This window comes from Cimex lectularius, unplaced genomic scaffold (assembly GCF_000648675.2).
Source record: "Cimex lectularius strain Harlan isolate CLEC.00 unplaced genomic scaffold, Clec_2.1 scaffold132, whole genome shotgun sequence".
NCBI classification, from domain to species: domain Eukaryota; kingdom Metazoa; phylum Arthropoda; class Insecta; order Hemiptera; family Cimicidae; genus Cimex; species Cimex lectularius.
In genome coordinates this window covers 1,306,273-1,330,876 of record NW_019392772.1, presented here as the reverse complement: position 1 = coordinate 1,330,876, position 24,604 = coordinate 1,306,273, and the positions used below count along the sequence as shown (strand labels likewise).

The following is a 24,604-nucleotide window of genomic DNA, read 5'->3' as shown; positions in this document are numbered from 1 at the left end:
AACATATTTAAAGCTAGAAATATTTTTTTTATTAAAAGCGTACTCTAGAACTAGATAAAGCTGAACCATCAAAAGATTGTGACAAATGATATGCGACTGTTAATTATGCAAGAAATAAGAAAACGTTTAATGGTTTTTTAAAAATTGTCATTTTATTCTATAGAAATTTCATGAAGAAAACTTAACAGTCCCAAAGATTAATAAGTTGTACATTGCAATAATTATGTTGTTTAGAAAAACGGGGTAAAATTACATATCAGTAATTGAAAAGGTTCCAAATTAATTCAAAACTATGAAAAAATCCATTTTTTTGGGGCAAGGTAAAAGAGAGATATACATTTCAGCATAAAAGTCGATTAAAAATAGTAAAAAATGGATAATTAATGCTACTGATAATACACACTTTTTAGGATGTGTTTGTTATCAAAGATTTGATTTACTGCTCAAAAATCAAATCTCTCACACACTCTCTCTCTCTCTCACTCTCACTCTCTCTCTCTCTCTCTCTCTCTCTCTCTCTCTCTCTCTCTCTCTCTCTCTCTCTCCATCGTACTCTAAAAAAAGTTATAAAAAATTCTTGTGGCAAATAAAATGTACTAAAAAAAAATTACAAAAGTACACTTCTTCTTTCACTACAAATAATACATGAAAAAATCATTAAGGTAAGAAAATTTAATTAATCGAAATTATAATTTTACAACAGAGAGAAGAAATTAATATTTACAACTTACAGTAATGCAGCAACAGGACTTACGCCCAACTCAAACAGGCTATAGGATAATTGAAAATGAAAACTCACTTGTCGCAAGTTTTGCACAAGTAGACTCTCCAAAATTTGTTTGAAGTTAAAAACGAGCTCGAGATGGAAGTCTAAAGTCTGATGAAATTTCCTGTACTTAAACCGAATACGTCGAAAATGCGTGTTGTTATGTAAAATAAAATGTTAGAGTACAAAAATGGACGTAATATATTTCACACGAATATATTCCAAAAACACATTTTTGAACGTAACATTTTTCAGTTTCTGCCTTCGGTTAATTAAGCCCACGCGAAAGAAGAATATACAGATTTTAAAGCAATCGATTTTAAGGCTAAAAAAATAGAATGTAATAACAATATTAGAAAAATGTAATAATACTATTAGAAAGATGTGGCACAATTTTTGATAATATAAAAAATATGCAAAAAACATGAAAATATTTGTCTAAATTTGTAACAAATTTACTAACTCCATATTATCATTTTGTATTAAAAATCGGATATAAGGCCAATTAGAAAAAAAATAATATACACAGTTCTTTTGACAAGCTTTCAAGGGATATAATCCCCTACATCAGGGCTTTAAATCAATCATATATTAATAATTGGCAAGGTTAAAATAAACAAACACTTGCAGTCTAAAACTTATATATCATTAATTTATTGAAACCTAGTGAATGTAAAAATATGGGAAACGTTTAGTTTATGCTAGGTTAAATTATTATTTTTTATAATAATAAAAATTTCGTGCTTTAAAAATGTGATGCAATTAAAAATTTCAAATATGCAAATTATGAGTTTAAGAACTTGAAATATATTCAATAAGCATTTTTTACATTGAATAAGGATGTTTCTTTTTTAAATGTCATTTTACGTAAAAATATAAAACATTTACTGTTTTTACAATATAAAAACAGCGTTTGTTTACGTCGAGATGCAGACGGGTCTTTTGTACTTCAAAACTCTGCCATGCCTGGGGGTCGATTACCAAAATTTTTTCCCATAGAAACCATAAAAAAACCGTTCATACTTCACTACATTATGGACCTGACAGTACAATACATCGTAGCGTACGGTGTTGAAACCCGAGATGGAATCTCGTCTGAGGTAGACAGTTGAAAGTAATGTAAAACATACATTTGAGAATGCGGTCATGAGATGAGAGAGATTGGGTATGGGCCAACCACTCAAGTTTTATTTTGAAAAGATGCATAACTTAAAAAATCGATCTGACAATGAATGATGTGAGATGACTTTTAGGAATTAGAGGATGGATTCTGAAACCTAATACCCATAGACAGTATTGATGTACAAAATGTGTACCATTTTTTGGCTATCTGTACAATATTCAGCTCACCTATATATGTAAATAGATTAGGACCACTTTTTGAATTTAATTAAAGGAGCAGATTTGGTAGGGCTGGTCAAATATGTTAAACTCTCTATGGAACTGAGAGAAAAATGGTTAAAAACTTAGAAATTAATCTGTTATGTGCTTGTCGGTTGGTCCTATTAACCAAAGTAATTACTTCAATTATTACGCAATGTATGGTTGAGTTGAAAAATTAGTGTCGGATCGATTAGGATTTGAACCCATGACCTCCGGATCAGTACCCGGCGCTTCTATAGCTTTTTTACCTCAACCACACATTGCATAAGAATTCGAAATTAATGGAAGATAACTTGGTATTTTAGTAGGAAGGCTAAAGTAAAAGAACAATCTGGTATTTTAATGATAATTCATTAACCTCCATGCACCAATTTTTTTGACTCCTGCAACAGCCCCTAAGCTTGCAGTCCGGCTTTGTTTTAAGTAATATTTGAAAATATTTTGTTTTATCTTTATGCAAATACAACTGTATGTATTTAAGGACTTTTAAATAAAGCCTGAAATAACCACTGTTAAAAAAAATTACTCAAAAAAATTGTACCGCTTCTCCATTAATTTATTCTTTAACAAACGAAAGGATCGTCATACATCTACGGAAGCAGTAAAGCAATTTTTACAGCAGTCGATTAAAGTTGATTCATGGCGCATAAAATAAACATTAAATGGTCAATTCATCATTTAAGCTAAAAAAATATTAAATATGCAATTTTGTCCAAAATAAATTTGTGAATAAATTCTTCAGGTCATGAATCAAATAGATCGGACTTAGATTCAAGCCGAAAATTTTCAATAACACAGAAATCGTCTTATAGTAAAAAAATTATGTAATTAGGGGAATAAAGATTGCATACACAATAAAAAAAGTATTAATCCTGATATCTAGAAAAAATCTCATAAATAATCTAAGAACGATAATAAGCCGCAGTTGTTTGACACTTATTTTATTGATTGTTGAGCAGATGGAATTGTTCAATGATTATTATTTTTTTACAAATTTAGAAAAACCTTTTGCAGCATTTTGAAAGTTTGACAACCAAGAGTAATATTTGCGTGCCCGCCAGGGCGCTCTAAGCGTGCTCCTGTCTACATAAGGGTCGCTCGATCAGGAACTCCCTCACAATGCCTTCAGCCCTCGAAGAGTCCCTACGAGTTCCCTTCCGCAAAATACGATCCTGTCAAAGAGGTCGTCGAATTTGACAGCTAGCTGAAAAAATACAGGTAGAAGATTTTTTTTAAAATAACATTTTCCGCTGAAACGGGGAGTTCTTTGGTTTAAACCGCATGACCATTAATATTTAATTACTAATAAATTTTAATTAGAATGCTAAGAATAAAGTTACATTTTTCCGCGTACTGACAGGATTGCATGCTATAAAATGCAAAAATAAATGGGAATCTTTAGAATTAAAAAAAAATCTGAACAAAAAATATCCTATAAACAAATTAACATAAAATCTATATAATGTTTCATTTATCAAACAACCAATAAATATTGCATAATAATTAAACAATAGACTAAAAAAATTCATGTTGACATCTGAAAAAATTTGCTATAAATCAAAATATTGAGTAAAAATTTACACAGTTATGCTTGGGTGTTGACATCAACCATTACACCAAACGAGTGGAAATAGGCACAGACAGTTTGCAAAAACCAATGAACAAATATTAACAGCCCTGTAAAAAAATTATCGTGGAGAATTTAACATTTAACAATTTTAAAACCGTGTACGAGCTTAGTCATATTATGCAACGAGGGTTATTACATAAGAAGATTCAGTTTGTCCACTGTATTCGTATTATGCATTTGCTATCCACATTACCCAGTGTTTGCTTGTATGTCACAAAGATTTTGAAAAAAAAATCCCTATTGAAAAATAACTCCCCACACCCCCTGCCAAGAATTATTTCACATCTTAGCTTTGACTAAATGCTTTCAATAAAAATGTTTTTGAACTAAAGAATTATGATGTGCCATGGTGCGAAATATTATTTGTTTTTTTATGCTACGTGTATGTAATTTTAATGTGAAAATAAACCCATTTATTTAGTTCAATTTCAAAGTTTTATCAAATCTGCCGAATAAAATTTAAAAAATAATGTTCAGATATATCTGTACAATTAAAAAGTAATTTTTTGTTTAGGTTTATAATTAATTTTTATAAGTTGTTCCAATCATAGAAAAGATTTTTGACTTAAACCTTAATCCTTAGCTGGAAAGAAGTGTTTTTTAACATATTATTTCTGTTTCAGTAACAACAATTGAAAAATAACATAATTATTATAGTAAATTTAAAAAATACTATAAAAACTGCCTAATAAAATATTTAACAAAGGTAGCAAATATATCAGATCATGTAAAATTAATAATTATTTGAATTTTAACAGTTCTCTATTCAAACAGATTTATTTAAGAATTTAAGTGATGGATCCGTTGAGCCTCGCTTGTTTCTTCTGCCAGCGGGCACGCGTATAACTGGGGAAAACAAATCATTTAAATTTAAACGGAAATAATAAGATTCTAATAATTAATGAAATTAATCAGTAAGAAAAACGTTCCTTTGCTCTATTTGTTTTCCATTCCGTCCTTTTCACCATTATTTCTGCCAATCCCTTTCCTTTAGGCACTTAAATTGTACTTATTTGAAGCTCAATTCAAGATAAACCTGTACATTGAACTAATTATAATAAAATAAAGAGTAGAACAAACATATTTAAGACATAGAAATTTTACATAAGTCATTAATTTAAATAAATGTAGAAATTTATTTTCCTATGTTTCCTTTTACAATTACGTCTTACAATTAATGGGTTTAAGAGATCACGGCCAGCATTTTCACATGCAAGAAATTTTCTTTTATCTATCGACTAGAGGCAGTTAATAAAAATTAATAGCCTTGAATCAGTACTTCCGAAACTATTGTAAAAATTGTCCTCAGTTAACAATTTATTCGTGAGCTTTTCCAGGAATCCCAATCGAACCAGTTTTAATTTTTGTTTGTACTTCTAATTACCGATAAGTCTAACTTGACAATAGTCGATAAAGCTTTCTAAAAATGTTTTTCTTTTCATTCTATTTCCTGGGTGAAAATGTGCTATTATATTTTTAGTAATCAAATTTGCTATTTTTTAAAATTAAATTTGTCCTAAAATAACTTTGTTGAATTTATCAAAGAAAATTTTTGAATATATCAGTAAATTTACGTTGACAAGTATGCAACAAATTGGATGTAATTTTAAGTAACATTGTGCTAAACACAAATTTGTATTCCATCCAGAAGTATTTCTCATTAGATTTTTCACATCACGGTGAAGAACTGAATGTGAAGGGTCAAGCGATTAAGGCGGACAAGGTAGGACATCACAACTCCATTAATTTTTGTCAGGTAATGAGACGTGAAAATAGGTTACATCCTTGTGGAAAACAACGTCCCTTTGCTATCCATGAACACCTTTCTCAACGGACTTCATTTTTTCCTGTTTTCCACTGGATATATAAATAAGTTGAATTTTTGACGTACAAAGTTTTAAAAACTTGAAAATCTAGTTGAAACTTTAGTGAAAAACCTGTTTCCCTAACCTTAAAAACCCTATGTCCTAGCTTAAAATGAAGTTTATACTGAAAACGTTTTATTCATATTCCGTTTTTCGCATAATTAAATACATGGGACAATAAAACAATACAAATTTGAAAAAATTCGGGCTATTAGAATAAGTAATAAATCTGTGTTCGACATCTCTTCTGCTCTTGAAAAATGAGTATTACTTGGGTGCGTTCCTAGCACAGGATTTTGATGCCCTGGGCATGTTTTCCCATTTAAACTAGCTTTTACCCACTCCTTATTATCTTATCCTGAAATCCTACCTAACAGACCTGCGTCAGAGTGAGGTGCGGTAACGAGTTCTCGTTAATCAGACCGATACAAGCCGGCTTTCCTCAAGGGAACATTTTCAATCCCATCATTTATTGATGCATCTATACTGCTGACCTTCACACCCCAATACCATTACAACCTACTTTTCGATACTGCAATTTTATCCTCTGACTCGTATCCTACCCAAACAACCTCCAATATCCAAGAACACCTAGAGCTTACGAAGTTTCATGCAAAAAGACTTAATGAAGGAAAATGTACTCGTTGTACGTTTACATTGAAAAAAACAGCCTTGCTTTCCACCGTACATCAACAACAAAGAGATAGCGACTTCTACCCACGTCATTCCTAGGACTTTACCTGGACAGCAGGCTATCCCCCACACAAGACTTAAAAGACCACAACTTACAGAAAACCTGGACAACAACGAAGACTCCTAGCACCAAAATCCGCCTTGACCCTCAAGACTTTACTAACCATTTACTACAGCGACAACTTTGGACATATGAAGTGAAACTCTGAGGCCAAGCCATTAAATATCCAGAACATCCAATCGTTCTAATCAAAAGGTCTCAGGCAAATGATCAAAGCTTTTTACTACGTCTCCAACCACAGCGACCTAAACATTCCTTTTGTTCATGAACTGCTGATCCATTCCCGATTCCAAAAATTTCTCGCCAACATCTCGATCATTCTAACCCTGATGTTTGAGCCCTTTCTACCCATTCCCAACCCGAGAACCTGCAACGTCATAGGTTCAATATTACAAAATGAACAATAATGTACCATTATATTATAAAAAAATACACGTAATTTTGATGTTTATGTAAGTATTCTCAACAAAATTACGATGGACGGTTTTTAACAAATTTTACCTTCGAGTATTGCTAATAATACACTTTTTCTAAATAATAATAATCTGCTACAGTTGCTCCGGAATATAAAAAGCACGGGTACCAAAGTGAAACTCCTTATATACAAAAATATAGATTGTACTCTGAAGACCCAGAATAGGCCGTAAACGGTTGACCCAGGAACATTTATTTTACGTTCTAAACCTTCAGTGTTGTATTATAACGTCATTGTACTGCTAATAATAAATTTACTCCAAATATTCGACCTTGGACCGGATCTGATAAAAATGGTTTTGAGTATCAAATACACGAGTACCAAATTAACCGCCTAAATGTGAATTAGAAGAAGAGTGATTGTTTTCAGAAGACCAAGATATGCCATAGCGGTTGACAAACGAAAACCTATTTTTTGGACCAAGCTTGTGTATTGTATGAAGTTTTAATATTGTCCTTCATTTTACTGCTAATAAGAAAATTTCTACAAGCAATCGTCGTTAGACTGGATCTTCGAAGCTTAGAAGAATCTAAAACATAATTAGCTAATCAGCATCTAAATCTTAAATAGAAGAGAAGGATTTTTTAAATCTCTCTATATAACTTCTACTACCACTTTTCCAAATATCTGTATTAAATCGATTTGAGGGGGCTCCCTCTGTCACCTCACTTCGGATTTCTAATTATATTAAGACTCAACTTTCGAATTGAAAAAGTAACGGTTGTTGAAGTTCCATTGATTCGACACCCGTAGAAATTTGAAAAGAAGAACAATCGGAAGAAGATTGTTATCAGAAGAATCAGAATATGCTAAAAGCGGTTGACACACGGACATCTAAAGATACAGACTTGTGTGTATATTTATGTGTGGTATGTAGTGTATATTAGAAGGTATTATGCCTTTGCTTTTTATGGAGAGTGAATAGGCATCCAACCAGATATGAGAATCATTCTTGACGATTGGATCTAAGTTGTTTGTGTTAAACGTACACGTGAATGTATATATTTCATGATTCTGTGATTCTGGAAAGATGTTACATTTGGTTTGTAATTAACGAAAGAGCGACAGTTTTTCGAACCTAAAATTGCATTTTTAAAATAATTTATTTAATTAAAGTACAACGTTTTATGCACAGATTGAAAGGCTACCATGAAATTCCGAGCTTTGGAACTGCTTCAAATAGTAGTGAAAGTAGGGAATCGAGTGTTTTGGTGTGCCTGGTCTTGAAGCAACTTCCATCTCTTATGCTGTTTGAAGACTCTTGTCTTTTATTTATATTCTCTGTTAAGAAGTACTTTCCGAACCTCAAACATCTGATTATTGCAAGAGGAATATGTAGGTTTTTATGTCGTAAATTGAATGGGAAAGGGAGAAAATTCGAACTGGGGCAGAAAATCGTTTAATCTGAAAAGTTGCATTTTGTCGCTTTTGGGTACACTTTTCCTTTTTTTTAAAACCATTCAGAAGTTGCAATTTTTTTTTAAATAGAAACCAAAAATGTTTAAAATTTGTCACCCCTAAGCTGTTGCTAAAAAGTAAAGATTCAGTGTTTCAAAAAATCTCTAGCTAAAGTTTACTAAGAAAAATAAAACTAAAGTACTACTAGAGTAAATAGGTTTTGAAAAAATGATACCGAAAATTTTTTAAACTTTTAGACCACCATTTGAACAACTAATTTAAGGTCATTAACCGTGAAAATTTGCTTAAATAAGGTACAATTTTAGATTTTGTCGGTTAAACAGAATGCTTTTTCCTAGAAAAAAATGTGTATCAAAATTAAAATTTGTAGAGGGAACAGTTTCCAACAAGGAAAAGACCAATTTGTTCGAAAAACGGCACCTTCAGGCAGGAAGAAATTTTCAGAATTATATCGTCCAACTTGTATAAATATTATACAGTCATAAATTTAAGTACTTAAACATAAATGAGAAATCGAGTTATGAAATTTCAGCTTTTAATTTGCTTACGTCGGGCTTAAAGTCAATTTTGGGCAGGCAGATTCACACAGATAAGCAATAATTACCATTTTCTTAAACTGCTTAACAGCGTTGAACAACTGTTAATAAAATGATTCGAAGTTAAAATGGGAGAAGCTTGACAGAATAAGAAGGAGTTCTACTTTTTATCAAGATTAATAGTGAGTTTTTTTATTGATTAACTAATAAAGGTTAAAAATATGGTGTCACAGTAAATCTACCTTACGTGACTTAAATGAATTTACTGAGGAAAACTTGAAAAAAAAATGCAAAGAAAGAATTTGTGCTGGATATTTAATATATTCTTAACCAAATAACGATAACAAGCTTGAAAATGCAATAGTTAAAAATAAACTTTAACCTCAATTTAATTAGCAATAATAATGCAAATATTCAAAGAAACGTACTTTTGTCTTTACCAAAAAATTGAAATAAGTTCTAAAATAACAAATAGAAACTTTTCCTTAACTGTCAACAAATTAACTTTAAGAAACATTCCATTGAGTACTTCATGTTTACCGGATTACCGTCATAATTGACATCATTACCTTCCATATCAGCTGGTCAGTTGTCACCTACAATAACCCAATTACTCTTCAAAACAACAACAGTACAAAAACATTTCGGAATTTAAGTAAAATTGACTTGATATGCTTTTACGGATCAGAAGCAGGTTTAAAAATCTATTCAATTGGATTTAAAATGGAATTTAATTATAAGTTTTGTCCCCTCGGCTTACATAACCGCTTTCATCCTTGTTCACATTCTGGGGTATGATGTTTCAGTCTCAATGCAGATGCTTTTAGCATGGGAAGTAAGGGGTTGATCCCGTGACCGAACCTTTCCGGTTTGGGCTAGGTTAAGATTCGGACTTTCTTGCTGGCCACTCAAGTGTATGAATACCCGTAGTGTTCAGGTACTCACAAGCACGTGTTCATAATGCGACCGAGCAGTATCATGCGTAAGCAATGATTGAGGGACTAAGAAAAGTACAAAAGACACAGCACGATCTTGTAGAACCATCTCGACATTTATGCATTCAAGGACTCCTCCTGACTTGGTACCAATTCGGTTGTGCCTCCCAAGAACATGATGATTTTCCTCTAAAATTCACTGCTTCCAAGTGCAGCACTTTAGGCCTTTAGTCACTCAGTCTTCTTCTAACAGTTGACCCCAGAAGATATTATTGCTAGAAGCTGTCTGAAAGAAGATTGTCTTTCCGAGTGGCTTCCATTTTACTAAAACTGTCATCTATGGTATTGGTGATCTATGATCTGAGATTTTTTCTCCTCGAGTAACTCTCAGTTTCTACCTTTGAATGCTCCTTTGAAACTGACACATAATGAATGCGAAGTCGATTCGAGATGTAGTTCTATAATTTCTCTTCTTCATGGTGGGTAATCATTATTTTTACTTCATCTTTTAAACGACTCATTATTTCACAAACAAAATTAACAGAATGATCAAAAAAAGAAATAACGCAATCCGGGGTATTAAAAAAAGTAAAACCCGATTGATAAGAACATTAAAAAACCTCAGGAAAACATTGATCTGTTGTTTGTTGAAATAGAGAATTATAATGATATGACTAATTCCAAATCTTTCTCATATAACAAAAACTATATATGTATATTGTGTTTATAAATATAGACAAAACGTAGATTGTAGTCAAAAACTAAAAAATATTGAGATTTATGGGTGTGATATTTTGACGGGGACATTTTTTATGAAATTAATTGGGAAACACATATACACTTTTTTTTTTATTATCTCCTGTGCTTATTGCGCGGACCTCAGCTTGGAAAATTGTTGAATTTGGTCTCGCAGTTTTTAATATGTTTACCTATATTTTATCGCAATGACCAGTTATTTGGGAAAGATCTAAAAAATAAACTGACATAAAAAATTGTTATTTTTTATTTAAAATATAAATTTTGATATTCAATTAATAACTTGAATCAATCTGGATATATACAGCCCCGTTTGGTGATATCGATGTAATTTAATTAAATGCTCAAATATTTTTCAAACGAATGATATTTTAAAGCTTTCATTTGCCTTTTGAAAAAAAAAGTATAAATAAGTTTTTTCTTTTTTGATGTTCCATGAAAATTCTACTTGTTGCAAGTGGGAGATTTCTGATTCATTACATTTTTCAAAATGTCCGAAATATTAAGCCTAAAGGTTTGAAACGCTTCTGCGGCAATTATCCATTCAAACAAACACGCTATTACAATAACAATATAAAACAAATTGCATGAGTTTTAAAGCAGTGTTAAAAAATTTTCTCGGCGGAAAAATGAAATATTTCAGACCCAAAATCAATTTGACGAAGGCCAAATGACGTGGGAATTTTATAGTATACGGCCCATTGAACATCGCGGCACCTAATATAATATTAAAAAGATAATCTAAATATGCTGATGTTCATCTGAGAACTGTTAAACGACTTTCGCCGGTCATTTGTCCAATGGTTATGTCTTAGAATTTGAGCAACTCCATAATATTTATCCCATTCATCCTATCATGATGCTAATTTATCTACATGATTTATTTAAGCTCAGTAAAAGTAATAAATGAAAATCTACAACAATTCTCGTGGCACAAATCATTCCTGGAAAAACCACTTACTACAATTGACAAAAACGGAGTAAAATTTAAAAAATTCATAAAAACGCATAAATAATATAAAATTACGGTTCACAGTTTCGAGTTTTGGAGAAAACAGGGTTATTTTATTGCATCTAGTAATGATAGATTTGTGTCATAGCGTGGTTTGGGAGTGAATGTATTTATTAGCGTGTGTTTGTGGTATCAGAGGACGGAGGGTCAGTGGGGCAATATTGAGTATCCCATCGACCTCAGTTAGGTTATCCATATAATAGGGGTAAATGGTGATGGCGGAAAATCGATTACAGCACTCCCTTAACGGAATGAATTGTACTTACATAAAAAAGAATGTATTTAAGGTTGAGTGAGTTTGTGACTGGACTTATTTAGGAACTGATTGCGTTGGGGACTGAAATGCCCCAGCTGTCGATATCCCAAGTCCAATCTCTGCGTATGAACGGATAAGACCGGTCTGACCCCGGTCTGCCAACACCCGAGGTAGATGATTCTTGAAGCCTGCTGGCAATTTATTGTAAATATGTGTATTTGTACATATATGTGCAGGTTTGAGCTTATACAAATCCAAAGCCAATACAAATATAAATCTACTTTTAATATTATATTCACTAGTTGTCGTGGTCCTCTTGACCAATCGATATCTTTCAATTAATTAAGGTTTTTAGTTGAGTTAAAAAAGTCAGTGTCACGAGCGGGATTCGAACCCACGATCTTCGGCCGCTGCTCTACCACTTGAGCTATCGTGACTTCGATCCACTCGGACACTAACTTTCCATCTAGTGACACTGACTTTTTAATCTCAACTAAAAACCTTAATTAATTGAAAGATTTTAATATTACTTTGATTTAGGCTAAAGAATGTTTCAAGATGAAAAATTTCCAACGATTTGTTCTGAGGTTTGGGAATTGATAAAAATGATAAAAATCCTTTCCTCCACTGACATAAATCGTTCTATTGAGGAACACTATTAACTTTAGCTATACCTTGAAAAGTGCACATTTTCTATAAGGCAACACTTTCCTCGGCGCGAACCGCTTTTGGTTTGAGTATTGCCTTAACGAAGTGGCTGTACCGTAACCTGGCTAATGCTTCACATTTACAAAAGATATATGCCCATGTTTTTTGGTTCCTCCTGACAGAGTGGGTAGGTTTCTGTCTCTGTTTTGCACATCTTCTTTAGGGGATAGTTAAGAAGCCAGTTTTCAGTTCAAATACCTAGAATATGTCTCAAATCCTGCCTACTGGGAAACAGAGGAATTCATTTTTTGAGATATTGATAAATCTCTTAGCTTTCCTCATACCTGGTGCTTTTGTCAAGTGTTTACGTTTTTTTTGTCCAGCCATTTTCCTAGATCTAACTTCATTGTACATAGTGTTGGTTCTTATCTCATGAGTAGGAGAGCTCCTCCTTTTTTCTCTAGTTAGTTAGCCTGTTCATTTCCTTCTCTATCTTCATTTACGGAAAACAATGATAATTTTGTCGTTTTCCCCGAGTCAGGCAATTTCGGCTAAAAAGACTACCTAAATCTGAGCACATTTCATATCTTTATTTATTATCTCCTGTTCTTATTGCGCGGACCACAGCTTGGAAAACTGTTGAATTTAGTCTCGTATTTTCCGAAAGTTACTTTCTGTTCTAAAATCGATTTATGAACCTTTTGTAAATAGTTTTTCCCTATCTTCAAAGGTGGTATCTTAACTAAAACCAAAACTACAATAATGGCCTGGCGCTTTTGAATCGTCTGGTTAGATGTCCGACGTTTAACAACTGGGCAGCTTCTAGGTAGACGCTGCCTTCAAGCCTTTGATCAAGATCCTTGTTGATTCAAGCTTTACTTCTTCATTTATGACACACCAGCGTGCATTGATGTACAATTACATTAGTCTCTTTGACGGTTGTTCTTGGCGGCGTAGCTCCATAGCTGTGATAAGACCACATGGGACTCTGGTAAAGGTTATAAAGGGAATCAGAGAGAATAAACCATTGACAAGAATAATCTGCAAAAAATCTTGTTTTATTATTTTTTTCACTTTGTACTTTTTTCAATTTTTTAGTTTGGACTCGAAACTTTGATCAGTTCAAGTTAGTTCAGATTGTTCAATTTGATAAGTTTATGCAAATTTATGTAGAGAGACGTAAAACCAAAGCAAAACGTGACGTTAGCCTTGCATTCTATTTCAATTGGCCGAATAAAAACAAATTAAAAAAGAACACCAGGAAAAGTATGTTTGAAATAAAAATTAGTTTATTCTGAGGAAAACACCAGAACCTAATAAAAAAGAGAAACAGGTAAAAGGAAAACTCCAAGCTTAACACTCACAAGGTGTTTTCATCATTCACTTTTAAAATTATCCCGCTGCTGTGCTTTGTCGATTCCTTTTATTACCATAAATGACATTACGAAACAAGCCAGAAAAAATTGAAATAACGGTCAATCGACTTTGTATATAAACTGATTTTGCCTTTACTCGACGACTAGAATTGAAATTGATCGTAGATTATTAATTGTAACAGTTCCATTGTTAGAGAAAGTGAAATTAAATTTAGATCTTGCAACAACTTAGGGATTTGTAGCAAAAAAACTTGTATGTATAAAGGATAATTTTCATTTTTATATATTAAAATGACTCTTTTGAATTTCTGCCAAACTTCAAACAGCTTTTATAAATTCTACATAATTTTTTATTATATTAAAATAAAAAAATATATTAAAATAAAAAAATAATTACATTTTTTACTATTACAGGCATATTAATACAAAATTAAATTATTGGAGGCTGATATCAATTACATCTAGATTTTTTTTCGCAATCAACAGAAATCATATCACCTTTCGCGGTGCCGATGTTTTTGAAAAAAATCCCATTTGTAAGTATGTCGGGTTCGTATGCAGGGCCGCTGGATTCGAACCCAAGACCCTTACCTTACAATGAAAAGCGCCATATCATCGCCTAAACCGTTGTGGCCACCGACGCCCCCCTGGCATTGTTATCTCTTAAATTTTATTTTATTACAAACACATGGCGTGGAACATGATACTACAAGAAAGGTAAACCCAATAAAAAAATATATATATAATGCTATGTAGCTACAAGAAAACAAAATAATTTTGAATATAAAGAAAAAAGAATAATTGTTTTTATATCTACTTAAAATTTTATCACAATAGTTTAAATAAAAAAGACTAGACCTGGAATATGTCACCTATGAATAAGTATAGTTAAACATATGTAAATTCGAAGTGGAAAGTCAAAGTATTTGATTTTATTTACGGTTTTTTTGGTGTAGTTTTTCATTGAAAAAGGTCTATATCAATGGAGTTGCCTTATCTCTGAACTTTACGGATTGGAGGATGAAAAATATAGTCCCTAGAGAAGACTTTGTTGAAACTTGTAGGTTTTTGATTTATGCGATGGAATGTTAAAGTCAATTGTTTGGAGGAGTTCTGCGGAATTTATCTGATTGTTCAATTTTTTTTAATTAGCAACCTATTTTATAAATTAATAGAGAAGAATATCGCCAAAACCACGTCGCCGACAAAATGTCATGACTGACATTGTTAAACGCTTTGTTGAAGTCGGTGTAAATTGAATCTACATAACAATGTTTATCAAATGCATCTAGCATATATTTTTGATACAGTAAAATATTGGTGTTTACTGGTATATAATCAAACAATGAAAAGTTCCTCAAAATCTAATTTTATGATTAACTATACAATGTTGATAAAGAATATTATATAAATTTATTTTTTGAATGTTAACTTTAAAAAATCGAACTTCGTGCTTAATTAGAACAAAATGTACCACATGTTTTTCCTTTGATCAGAAACCTCATTTTCCCATTAGGCTAAAGCCCAAATAATCTTCTGTTGGCTTACATGTCAGTGAACATTAAAATGTATGTATAATTCAGAACAAAGCTTCGGTATGTTTTTACATTTCACAACATGACTGGATTAAAACTGATTCATTATATATAATTAGGTATTTAAAAACTCATTACTGCTTTATAAATTCATGTATTATTAATAATTATCAAAAAAAAACTTTGTGACCGCATCCCTTATCCGTAACTAATTGGAGATATACCTTCGTATTAGAATAATGATTACTAATGAGTGATTTATTTGAACTCAAATCTGTGCACATGTACTTACACACAAGCATGTACTGAGTTGAACCCATCACTTCTCGTTTGGGTTCCACCGGTAATTCCAGATTTTGTGTATTAATGAGTAAATTACCGGCAGATCTCGAGAATCACCCACCCTGGATGTTGGCAGTACGGGGTCAGACGTAGGTTTCATCCGTCCAACCATGGAGATTGGACTCCAGGGGCTATCATCTTATCCTAGGTCATTTCAGTACCTAAGCATCTCAAGTCACTCTTAAATACCATACACCCTTTCTTATTAACATACGGTTGCGGCGTATTCAATATTCATACATCACCCTTTACACTTATTTTTTAACTAACCTAAATGATGGCTGTTCGTACGCAATTTTCAAAACAAAATTTTCATATCGGGAGGCATTCCTAAATGGAAAAAATGGGTGATGGTTCGGCCATTTTATCTTTTCAGGATTGTACATACGGAGATAATTAGGGAAAGGAAAGCTAAATTTTTGAAAAATTAGACTATGTAGAAATGTTTGATATGAGGAATGTAATGATTGTTTTATATGTTTTGTGTGATTGGACGATGATATATGTATGTTGTTGATACATGTACTTTGATTGAGTCTAAAATTTCTAGCATTGTATAAATTTACATTTTCACATCTTACATGAATTTGTACAATTTAAACAATGTTTATAAATCCCCGGCGCTGAAGATGATCTCAATAATGATCGAAACGTTGCACGATAAAGAAAATGTTTTTCTAAAGCCTACGTCACACCAGTCCGCATCTCACGATCTTCAAATAATCATGCACTAACGGCCACCAAACACCACACACTTATTTACTTATGTTTGAAATTAGCAACATAATCATCTCAACATAAATACAGAAGTCTTAATAATTCAATGGCTCGAAATGTAGACCATCTGCGTTTCAAATTCTCTTCGTCCAAAACGGTATTTGAACTGTATAATTGCTTATAGTTCTGATAAAAAATACATAATAATCTATTAAATATGTTTTTAATATTAAATAATCAGGCAAATGAAGAAGGTCGGTGAAGGTTTTTGGAAAAACTAATATTTTTATATTGTATTTAATAGATATCATAAATTCATTAATTTTTATATATTGTGTAATAATTTGAATACATTGTTTCTTAATGTAATAAATAATTAACATTACAGACTAGAAATAACATTCATAAAAACGTTTCTTCGTACAGCAGTGAAAGCTTTTCTCTTTTGTAACGTTGTAACATCTCATTTTTAATATTTTAATAGTATAGTTACTATAAACCTAGCGTCATTTCTTACTGATTTTTGAATGTTTCACGTCCTTGAGACAAGATACAAACATCCCAAAATAGAAAATGAAATAGTACAGATGCAAAGAGAATAAATATTGAATTACAATATCCGCTCAGCTTTTTGTTAGAAAAGAGCTAGAAAAATACCTTTTATCCGATATCATAGAGATTTTCTCATATGGTTCATTCTTATTTTTTTATTCAAGTTATATAATTTCGTATGACGAATCCGTTTTTAAAAACCTTTTATTCAAAGAGATTACAAACGATTACTGATGTATATTCAGTTACTTCTAATCTGGAAATCTAAGTCAAATTTCTTGATATGCCTCAGGAAAATCTAATTTAAGACAGCTAACTTACTTACAAATTACAAATTCTCTAGGGTGGAAGAGAGTGTGGATGACAATTCTAGAAACAACACCTGCGCCGTAGCATTGTCTTCACCTATTTAATCATATAATTATACTCGCATATAACTTTCATGCATTACGTTCATGTAAAAATTTAATAACTTGAAAGCTGTCGCCTTATATTTTATTCTCAGTATCAACACCTAACCAAGGTTTATATTTATTTTCCGTAGTGTTTTTTTTCATATTTCGTGTGGTTTGAGGTGAGTGTGAAGTTATATTATATTCACGAGGGCGAAGACGCCTTAAGGACTAAACCGCCAAGGGTGGCTCCTATCCCGACCCTTTTCTAAATTGACCCCATGATGGCAGAATCCTTTTCTGAATCTGGTTTTATTTTCCTTAATACAAGTCTAGTCTTGAAATATTATTCTTTGAGAAAATCCAGGCCATGTCGAAACATCAATAAATTGCTCTTATTTCGTATAAATTAAAGTTATACATATCAAAAGACAATGTTTGAATAAAATTTGTTTAAATATATAGTATTAATTAAATTAATAAATAATCAAATCTTTGTAAAAATGTAAAAATTGCTTATATTACTCCAAGGTTTGTAAAGAATATGTATGTATTGGGGCTTTTTTCCGCTCGGGAACAAAAGGCCGGAAGTTAAACCTTTCAGAACACTGATCTCGAGCCCCCTTTGCAGAACCCTAGTTATACGGCATTTGTTTGCCAACGAGGGGCTGGCGCGTGCAGCAGTAATTGCTGAAGTTGCCCAATCACAAATCACAAATTGCTGCAGTTTAATTGACGTTGGAATACAAGAGGTTGTATCAACAATGGAAGAAAAACACGAATCTATTTCTGGTTTTGTGTTATTTTTCCCATTACAGAAAACCAACTAAAATTTAATTGATTTTAGTTTTTCTAATGTTAGAACGGAAAATATGGTGGCTAAATCAATCAGTAAATATTTTTTTACGAGGGATCGCAACAGCAAAGGTATCAACCCTCGGGACCGCTGGATTCGAACCCGGGACTTTTACCTTACAGTGATGAGCGCCGTGTCAACGCCTAAACCGTTGCGGCCACCGACGCCCCAAGTATAAATATTTAAACGTAGTATATACCAAATAAATGGTGGCAAAAATTTGTGTGCGTGCTCGGATTATTTGTGTGGGTATGTGTTTTGATTGTGTTTTAAATACTTATTGATTGAATCGTAAATAAATTTTACAAATAAATTAAGAATGAACACTTTACACATTTCCTCCCCATTTTACAGTATATTAAACTTTCTATCGTGCATTTGGAGCAATATTCCTTAACCTCCTACCTTAAACCTTCTTACAAATTTTGCATTATGACTATTAGAATCATAAGATAAAACCATAAGACCTTCCGAGATCCTACACAGAAGCAAAAAGATTTCAGAGGCTCAGTATTGAGAATGATGTATATAATTTGTAAAATGTTGGCCATTGTGTCTCCTATAATAGCAAGCTTCATTCATGCGTTGGTTCTTTATAGAGAGCGAATAGGCATTCTAAGTTTAGATGTATTTTTAAATTGTGTTTTTATCTGCCTACTGTTTTTATATTTGTATTATTATTTTTGAATATGAACTTTCTATGGTACATATATCCTGTGTGCACATATTAACAAGATTTTAAACTATTGTTTAACAGAATTGAACAACGATTAATAAAATATTTCTACACGATATGGCATGACCCTGACAGGAGAGAAGTAACTTTTCACTCCGTCAATTTACATTTAATGGAAATCATTTTTGTCCAGATTAGTTGCTTGTTTTTTATTGATGGAAAAACGAAGTACGTAATAAAGGTTTTCTTCCAGCTTGTATCAGTTTAATCATGTTATTTTAATGTGAAAATGAAGCATCAACTACAGAATTTTAAGAAGTGTGTAATGGTTACTTAATATTCTTAATCAAATCATACAAAATTATCAAAATTGATACAAATAAAGTAAGATAAAATTTAAACTCAATTTAATTAAGGGGGCCGCAACTGTTAAGGCATTGGCACAGCGAGAAATCACTCGCAGGTTCGAATCTCAAGGACCCTGAATACTAAAGTACCCCAAAATACTTATAATTTTTTTTTTAAACACGGCACGGGGTCATTTTTGCAAACTTTACATATAATCAATAACCATTTGGTTTTAGTATTGGCCAAAAAAGTATTATAAAAATCGTTTAAGAAATGGAACAAATTTGGTGTATACTAAAGTACTTAAATGGGATTAAAAATGGAAACTGTTTACAATATAACTATGTGTTCATTGAATGTGTTTTCTTAATAGTAGAAAGGAAAGAAACTTTTTTTTTAAATTGACAAAATTGGACAACACTTTCAGTCTATTTTCAAGAAGATTTTTTTATTATACATTACACTTTCCGTATTATTCGTAGCCAATGTTCCAGAACAAGTTCGTAATAAACTTAAATTATTCAGAAATCATGAGATGCGATCTGGCGTGATGTAGGTTTCAGAAGAACATTTCCTTTATCGTACCAACGTTTCGATCTTTATTGAGACCATCTTCAGGGCTCAAAGTGTTTGTCTTCTGTGTAATTGTGCTATTTTTGCGTGTCGTGTAGAGATTGGGCACTCTCTACACGACACGCAAAAATGGCACAATTACACAGAAGACAAACACTTTGAGCCCTGAAGATGGTCTCAATAAAGATTGAAACTTAGTTATTCAGAAATCGTGAAATGCGGTCACCGTGAGATTTCTGAATAATTATCAATTAACGGTCACTAATCACCACACAAAGATCGAAACGTTGGCACGATAAAGAAATGTTTTTCGGAAACCTACATCACACCAGAACGCATCTCACGAATTCTGAATAATTATCGAATAACGGTCACTAATCACCACACAATAAACTTAAACCTCCGTCTTAATATTATCCTATACTTTTAAAGTTTTCTTTGCTATATTCAATATTTTTTACAACATTTCACACGTCTGTTCAACTTCCATCTAATTGATGAGTGCAATTCCTTGCTTCTATACAGAAAATTGCCACCGTTTATGAGAATTGGGCTTGAGCACGGTAACGACTATCTGAGTCCACTGTTCCGATTCTTGAAGGAAACGAGTTGTGTTATTGTATATAGTAATGCTAGTTTTTTACCCCTAGGGTGTGTTGAAAGAGAATGTATTTATTCGCGTGAATGTGTAGTGCCAGAAGGCCAAGGATCTTTGGCGGAAAATTGAGTACCTCATCGACCCTCAATTAGGTTAGCTATAACAGGTGTAAAGTTTGAGGAATGTCGAGCAATAACTGAGTGAATTGTATGTAAAGAAGAGAAAAATGTATTTAAGGGTTTACCAACACCCCTGGGTGGGTGATTTCAGAGACCTTCCGGGAATTCATTGTAAAGTTCCAACCCTGGAATTGCCTATGGACTGGGAGAAGATTTGAGCTTATATAAATCAGTAATCCATTCAACTTTATTAAATCATAATATGATTTCTTTGAATACTTTATCTGTGGTCAAAGACATTTTTAGTGTATGCGTGTCCGTTTTTCCCTCTCATAATAGCTATGATTACCTATTCATACACTCAATGATATTTCGTCAATAACACTCATTTGAACTGAAATCAAGGGACGTTGACTTCACCGCCGTTTGACCGGTTAAATTTGCCACACTATTTAGAGAAAACCACTTTTACTACATTTTTCATTGAATAATGTTTTACACTGCTATTACCATCGCTAAATTATTTAGTCATGAATAAAGTACATAGATGTAGGTGTTTATTAATATTGCTAATTTTAATTTTATTTTTATAGTTCTTGCCTTCATGGTATGCTTTAAGAGTCATATAATAAAAAAAATATTTCGAGTTATTGTTACGCTTTAAAATTATATCCAGTATATTTTTAGCGGTGCTATAGTCCAAATACATGATCGCATGTGAAAAAAATTGCCGACATCAAGTGATACAGGTTAATCATTTTTGGCAACAAAACGGACGACCTACAGAGCTTCATGTATAGTAATTCATGTTTCGCCCCCTTATTTAATAAATATATGCTAAATTTTATTTGCTTTGTTTCAATTAATTTATTAACTCTAGTATAAAGTGTAAACTTACTTTTACGAACCAGTACAGCAAGAGAAAGTCCATGCGATTTATTTGTAACTATGATAATGTGCCTTACAGAAATAATAGTACGTATGCAGAAAAGTAAAAGAACGTAAATAATAAAAAGACATTATTAGATATCATACAATAAAATTGCTGTCTTATTTAGTAAAAAAACTAAGGCAAAGAAAAACAAATGTGACCATTATTTTTGGCCAAACATTTTCGGTAGTGATTGACTTTTACCTGAATTTTCTCCTAGAACAACACAGTAAATTTAGTAAATGAACTAGGCAAACCTTACTTTTTAGATTTATTTGATAGACCTTCACTTCTTCATTGCTGTATTTACGCTGTACAGCTGGTTGAATATATATCCTTTATTAATTTATTATTTATGGCCTTATGTTTTTCACATTAGCCTTGCCAATACTTATCATAATTAATTAATCTTTTTATGAAAGGTTTTGGTTGAAATGAAAAAGTTAGTGCCACCAACTCCCTATCTCAAACTACTTTCTTTTTCATTTCAATCAAAACCTTACATAAAAAGATTAATCAATTGAAAGATGTAATTTGGTCAATATACCACTAATTATAATGGATTTAATAAGTAAAACGAAGTATAACTTCACTCAAAGCTCCCCGTGGCCACTTCACATGTCGCCGAGAATGGAATCCTGATTACACAACATTTGAAAAATGGCAAAAAGGAGGGAAAATTCGAAAGGTTGTAGGTTGAGTGGGGAGTTGGTGTCCGAGTGGATGGAAGTCACGATAGCTCAAGTGGTTAGAGCAGCGCTCTCTTGAGCCCAAGGTCTTGAGTTCGAATCCCGCTCGTGACACTGACTTTTTCATTTCAAACAAAACCTTACATAAAAACATTAATTAGTTGAAAGAAGTAATTTGGTCAATTGACCACTAAATATAATGGATTTATGATAATGGTCATAACTTTTTGACAATGGTTTGGAAAATTTTGGGGTGACGGTAGGGATCGAACTCACTTCTGCAGGGGTCGAGGCGTGTCGAGAGACAAGCGCCCTAACACTTGGTTAACACGGTTCTCTGCTGGTATTTTTGTTTCAGTTGTCGTTTTCAAACTAAATGCTACGTCCAAAGAACATACGAATTATTCTTTACACCATAATTACCATCTACATCTATACTACCTTTTTGGGCAGATATAATTACACACATACTAAAACTACAAACGACTTAGGCAAGGTCTGCAACAAATAGAAACTGAAACTATACTGTTTGCGCTGAAAAAGAAGGAAAATAAAAGGCAAAAACTCACTTTTTCGGACTATTGAATCGCTTGTGGACTGAATGAAAAGGTATGAACGGCTCACTGTAGGTCGTCTCGCGAGGTTGGAACCCCAGTCGTAACGCAGAAGAAAGGCCATGGATCTAAAATGTGGAGTAGTAGGATTGGTAACTGGGAAATATCAGGGAAATGGGAACAAAATTTGGATAGGAAAATTTAATTGGGAAACGAGAGGTTGAGAGGTGGTTTCTCACAGTTTTAACAGAGGTTCGGGAAGATCGGAACTACTCAGGAAAGAAATTAGGGAGGACGAAGAGGGGTCGAAATAGATCCAAGTGCAGAGCTGACTCGGCTCATGTAAAATAAGTATCACTTCACTAAACAGCTCCCCGTGGCCATTTTATATGTCGCTGAGAATCCAATCCTGATTACACGACATTTGAAAATGGCAAAAAGAGGGAAAATTCGAACGGTTGTATGCTGAGAGGGAGAGTAGGTGTCCGAGAGGATCGAAGTCACGATAGCTCAAGTGGTAGAGCAGCGGCGTATTTAGCCGAAGGTCGTGGGTTCAAATCCCGCTCGTCACATTGACTTTCTTATCTCAACCGAGACCTTACATAGAAAGAATAATTAATTGAAAGAAGTAAAAATTAAGATTGTTTGGAGATCGTAATACGCTGTCTCAATATGGTCACTTTATGCTATTCAATTTTTAAGGCATCGTGATCTATTCGTCATGTAGATTCAATCTTGGGTTCGAATCCTTGGTTTGCCATTTGAACTTGATGATCTTTTTATTTTCAGTTTATTTTCAATATGTATAAAGAAAGTTTTTCTTCTTAGATATTTTTTCGTGGATAACTCGGCCCAGCGTGTTTTTTAAAGTATATAATAAGATAAAAATTTAAAAATAAATGCAGAAAAAACGGAAACATTGAGATTTAAGACAAAACAAATATACAAAAATGTATAATTTCATTTTGTTTCACGGACATTTGAAGATTTTTATGGTTGTGTTTGGAGCAAATAGAAGATGTTTTTGTTAAACGTGGTTGCCATTAGTAGAGATGGCTGACAATAGCAGTCTATTTCTGTAATTGTTTTATTGTCACAGGCGATTTGCTTCGGACTGACAATTCAGACTGCAATTCCGTCCTTCATAGCTGGTCGGGTAGATTTCCTCTCGCACTCCCCCAGGATCATAATCATCCCGTAGGTCGGAAAGAGAAGGATATTGAAGGATATCGACAGGCCCCGCTGTCTCCGGAAATGTAAATTTGGAAACCGTATCGTCGCTCGTTCCCCGACCCCTTCCGCGACAGCTTTCTTGCCTCTTCCCCTAACGAGATAAAAACTTGAAAAGCTTCGGCAAATCGCGATCGGGGCATTGTAAAATTCCAGCTGTCCGGCCGGCCCGAGATAATTTAAATATCATTTGCAATTAAAATGTAATAAAATTTTGTTTTCAGTAAAGCGCGTTGAAGTTTAGGCGAGAAGTCCCTTTGTGAAAGGAAATCCCTATTTGGATTAAGTGAAGTGCGAATACTGGAGGGAGGCTTGCGGTGAAACTTATTATTAGCCTTATCTAATGGTCCACACTCTGCTGACTCGGCGGATTTTCTACATGAAAAGCACAGGATGACATTTTTTTATATAAACCTCGGTTATATCACTCCTTCATCGGACTACATTTGGCATCTTTGCTCTTCCAATTAAATTCAGACTGGAATGAGGAACATGAATGCCGACTCAATGTTATCTCTAGACAATACGTGACCTGGACAAGGTATCTAGCGCCGGAATGGCAAACGTGCAGCACAAAAGGCCTTTGGCCCTTTGCCGATTTCACTTCTAGTTGAACAGGGCACACAGACAATCAAAAATAGCGGTGTATCTCTGGGAACATGGTTTGTCAACCAAAAAATC

General features: G+C 32.9%; 1 protein-coding gene across 2 annotated transcripts in view; it reads left to right on the top strand.

Annotated features, from left to right (window-relative positions):
* Positions 1 to 3,275: 3,275 nt before the first annotated feature.
* The window catches only part of LOC106672074, a 186,244-nt gene continuing 164,915 nt past the window's right edge, over positions 3,276 to 24,604 (top strand). Inside the window, exon 1 of one of the 2 annotated variants that reach the window (XM_014403204.2) lies at positions 3,276 to 3,367. The gene's annotated coding sequence lies outside the window, so the exon portion shown is untranslated. The remainder of the gene's footprint in view (positions 3,368 to 24,604) is intronic. The other variant, XM_014403202.2, reaches the window with a different exon arrangement.